The sequence below is a fragment of the Pteronotus mesoamericanus genome, unplaced genomic scaffold, assembly GCF_021234165.1.
Source record: "Pteronotus mesoamericanus isolate MK-2021 breed Mesoamerican mustached bat unplaced genomic scaffold, CSHL_Meso_final contig_20, whole genome shotgun sequence".
Lineage (NCBI taxonomy): Eukaryota > Metazoa > Chordata > Mammalia > Chiroptera > Mormoopidae > Pteronotus > Pteronotus mesoamericanus.
The window spans coordinates 7,490,786-7,495,060 of NW_026555085.1; the positions used below are offsets into that span (position 1 = coordinate 7,490,786).

Below are 4,275 nucleotides of genomic sequence, written 5' to 3' on the forward strand. Positions count from 1 at the left end.
GTGAGAATGACTGAACTGTGACTGTACCAACCACGAGGAGTCACCACACAAACACCACCCGGTGGCCTAAAAGGAGCCAGACACAAAAGGATACATAACATGGAATCTATTCATGTAACAGAAACAGGCCCAACAACAGCTAATTGTATTGAGGGAGCACACAACTATAAAGAGAAGCAGGAAGTGATTGCCTGGGGGCTCAGGGTGGGGGTTGGGGAGCAGTCCACTGCGTTGTTGGGTGCTGGCCATGTTCCGGCCCTTGGCAGAGGTGGTGGCTACCCTAGCGTTTGCTTTAAAATAATTTGTTAAATGGAACATTTGTATCATGCCCTTTTCTGAATGTCAGATTTATTTTGCAATAAAAAAAAAAAAGGTATGGGGGGGGCCAGAGAGGTCTACCTCTTCTAGAGAAAGGCCTCCAGGGAAAAGTTGGAAACTGACCTCTCCTTGCCCCCAAAAGTTAGAAAGGGAAGCTGGAAAGCAAAGCTGGCCCATCCCCCTGGCGTGCTGTCCCTGGCCCTCTGTCCGGGGTCAGACTCATTAAGATTCCTTCTCAATTCTGCCCTCAGGGACCACTGAGGCAAGAGAAATCCACGAACCATGCAAGACGGCCGGCCGGGTGAGAGAGGAAGATTGAAAGGAAGGAGTGAGGGAGAGGAAGGACGGGTGAAAGAGACAGGGAGGGAGAGAGGGAGGAGGAGCAGAAATGGGAGAGAGACAGAGAGAGGAGGCAGGTGCGGATGGGGACCCCGGGTGCCTGGTCTCTGTTCCTTGCCAGTCCAGTTTAATAACTGCTTTTCAAGTCTGTCCCTGCCCCGCACGCCCCCACAGAAACAGAGATCATTATTAAAGACAGCGATCAGCTGCGGGGAAAGGGGGCACTTTTCATTAATCCCAGACCCAGTGCCTACCCTCCCCTGTTCCCCAGGAGGCTAGCCTCCACTCTGTCAGCCCCTACCTCGGGCTGTGCCAATGGCAGGTCCCTCTGCCTGTCTTTACCTTAACCCCCGGATAAGTAAGTAACATTTAAGGGCGAACTCTTCATTGAGCCATCCATAAAATTTACAAGCCCTCCAGCAGTGGATTGTATGGGGGCCTGCAAGGGGGGAGCATCACTCTCTAATGTCCTTTGGGGTAGGCATGTCAAGTGACACACGGTCCCTCATTAAGGCCCCCATGTGGACAGCGATGACGCAGCTGGAAAAGTAAAACAGTTTAGAAACCCATTCACTTTTCATTTCCCCAGTCACCCTCCTTGCCAAGAAAGCCGCTCCTGACAGGGCAGCTGGAATACGTGGTAGCCTTTAAATGCCTTATTTCCGTCCTCTCCTGGGTTCAAATCTAGGCTTCATCATCTTGGACTAAGACTCTCAGCCTCTCTGAGCTTCCATTTCTCCTTGTATAAAATGGGTCTCACAGTTTTTAGTTTTAGAAGGTTTTTGTGAAGAAGAGAACAAATCACACTTTGTAAAAGGCGTGGCCCAGAATAGCTGTCCAATAAATGCTGGCAGGGGAGGTAGAGCCTGGCCAGCGCTCCACCACAAACTCAGGGCCCCGTGGCCATGCTGTGGAGTTTTGGGCTGGGAAGCAGCTGCCTGGCCAGGAACCCCGTTTTTCAGACCCTTTGAATCTAAGTGAGGCCACATTCCCAGTTTTCACCAATGGAACGTGTGCAGGGCGTAACATGCCACTTCCAGGCAGAAAGACCAAGAATGGAGAGCGCCTTCCTGGGTGACTGACCCTGTCTGCGGGCTGAACAAGGCGGAGTCAGAGATCTTAAAAGGGAGCAGAGCCACCAGAGGGAGGGCACCTGGGCCCCAGCTGGCCATGCAGCAGGCCCCCCCAACAGCAACTCTTGGCTTTGGACTGGGACCAAGGAAGGAGCGAACTTCTATAGATCAGGCCACTGACGTGACGGGGTTTGCCTATTACAGAAGCTAGTATTGTCTCTTTTTCTTTTCTTTAAATCCCCTGCCCTCCCCCCTACCCTGCACCCATGTCTATCCCTGTCCATCCTTTACTCTGGGCCTTGTGGCCTGAAGTCCTGCTGTGCAACAGAGGCTGAATGAGGCTGTCTTGGCTGCCAGGCTGAGCGCGTGGTGAGGCCAAGTACAGTCCCAGCCTCAGTAGATGCTGACAGGATGGCCTGGCTGTCTAGGAACCTGGCTTAGTTGTACGGTCCTCTGGAAACTGGCTTATGGGGACCCCGGCCACACCAGACTTCAGAATCCCCCCTCCCCCACCCTCTAGATTGCTCAAGGCAAGAGGAGCCAAGAGCCATGGGAGCAGTTAGCCTCGGCCTCCAAATCCTCTCTCTCCCAGCTTTCCATCTCTATGGGCCCTCTTCCTGCTGCCCCCAAGGGCAGGGGAAGCCTCGTGAATTTCTACCATTTTCTGTGATATTTCCTTCTCCCAGGCTCTCAGCCCCTGCCTTGCTTCTTTTGACCTTGCCCCACCTCTTCCAGACTTTCTGGCTCTGTCCTCCACGGCCCAGCCCCTGACCCCCTAAGCAGATGCTGCTGCACAGACGCCTGTGTCCTCCTTGACCCTGAAGCACAGCAGTAGTCTCATCAGGGAGGTCACCTCCTGAGGGACAAGCTTTCTCTTTGTCTTCATCCTGGCAGCACATGAGGTCCCCAGAGGAGCAATGGCATGCTGGGTAAAAATCTCTCTGTGGCAGATCCACCTTCCTGGGAGCAGACAGACTTTCATGCTGGCTGTCCGCGGGCCGCCCTGTCATTCACGCCGGACGGCAAGTGGGATGCACTTTCCCTCCCCGCCCTTACCTCCGGGTCCCTGCCTCAATTATCCGTAGCCCTGAGCACACTTCTGCCCCTTGCCCCGCCTCCCGCAGCTCGGAGCCCCTCACCTCCTACTGCCAAATCATGACCCTGCCCTTTCTTCTGAGCTGACCCACATTCATTTCTCAAAAAAATTCTTTTTTAGAAAATGTTTAAAAAGTTTTGTATACAAGAAGTTAGCATTGTTTCTGCAGTCAGGTGGATGTCTTGCATGACCCATTCAAAGAAGATCACTTAGTCCAACTTAATGAAGACCATAACTTTTGCATACCAAGGGAAGCATTGATGGCATGTCTTGAAGCTTTATTTCCAGATCAGACCGCCTGTTTGAGCAGCTGTGGCAAGAGTGAGAACCCTGGCCAAATGTTCTTGGGTGGCTGCAATAGAGCTCCTGGTGACCCATCTTGTTTTCAAGGATGCAATGAGGCAACAGGCTGGAAGATTTCTTAGGCTCATCTCCCAGGCGCTGGTCCCCAGTCTCTTCTCCCTACAAGCAAGGGTTTACCTCTGATTATCCTGAGGAGGTGCTGGGGAGAGGAAATTGGAACAACCCCTTCGGACCAAGAGCTCTGCCTCTCATCATCTACCTGATCACAGGTAGGTAATTCACCTAGGGATTCTGACAGGCACAACCCAGCTCTCCCTGAACTCTGTCTGGGAGACAGACAGGCAGGCAGGCAGACAAGGGCAATGAAACGCTCCTGGGTACCTTGTGCTGTGAGGCCTGGAGGAGGAGTGGTCAGTTGCACTGAGGCAGGGGCCGGGCTCAAGAAAAGCTTTGCCAAGAAGGAGACTGGAGCTGGGCCTTGGCGGAGGGCTAGGACCCAGGCAGATGGAGGGAGGGGGCAGCAGGAGGGCGTTCCAGGCAGAAGGCACAGCATGAGCAACAGCAGGCAGCAGGCAGCAGGCAGCGAGCATTAAGTCTGAGGGGGAATGGCAGGAGATGGGGAGGAAGCAGGGGACAGGATGGGAGAGACTTGACAGTTCTGCTAAGGAGTCTAGACTTTTTTCTGAGGGTGGCAGGAGCCATCAAAGAGAGTTAAGCGCAGGAGTGACATGGTCAGATGTGCTGGTTTCCTCTGCTCCACAGTCCTCGAACGTCTATCCCAACACTTTCGCTGGGTTCCAGCCCCCAGTGTACTTAGAGTAAAGCCCACAGTCCACAGAGGGCTCGCCCTGCAGGCTCCTGCCCACCTGGCCTGTCTCAGTCCCGACACTCCCTGCTCATTGCTCCTGCCATGCGGGCTCTCCTTAGGGCTTGGCGTGAGTGACCCAGCTTGGCATCCCTGTTCCGTCCACCTGGGCCCCCTTTCTCCACTCCCACCCGTGACTTAGCCATTTCCCCTCTTAGTTGGCTCCTCCTCATCAGGAAGGTCTTGGTCACAATATCGCCCACCTGGAGAGACTCTGCTGAGCACGCAATTTAAAGACACCCCGTCGCTGTCATTCCCTCGTATATGAAGCTCTTTTCCTT

General features: G+C 53.8%; 1 pseudogene; it reads right to left on the reverse strand.

Moving 5' to 3' along the window:
- Positions 1-3,035: 3,035 nt before the first annotated feature.
- On the reverse strand, positions 3,036-3,204 carry LOC129067018 (40S ribosomal protein S29-like; annotated as a pseudogene).
- Positions 3,205-4,275: the final 1,071 nt, after the last annotated feature.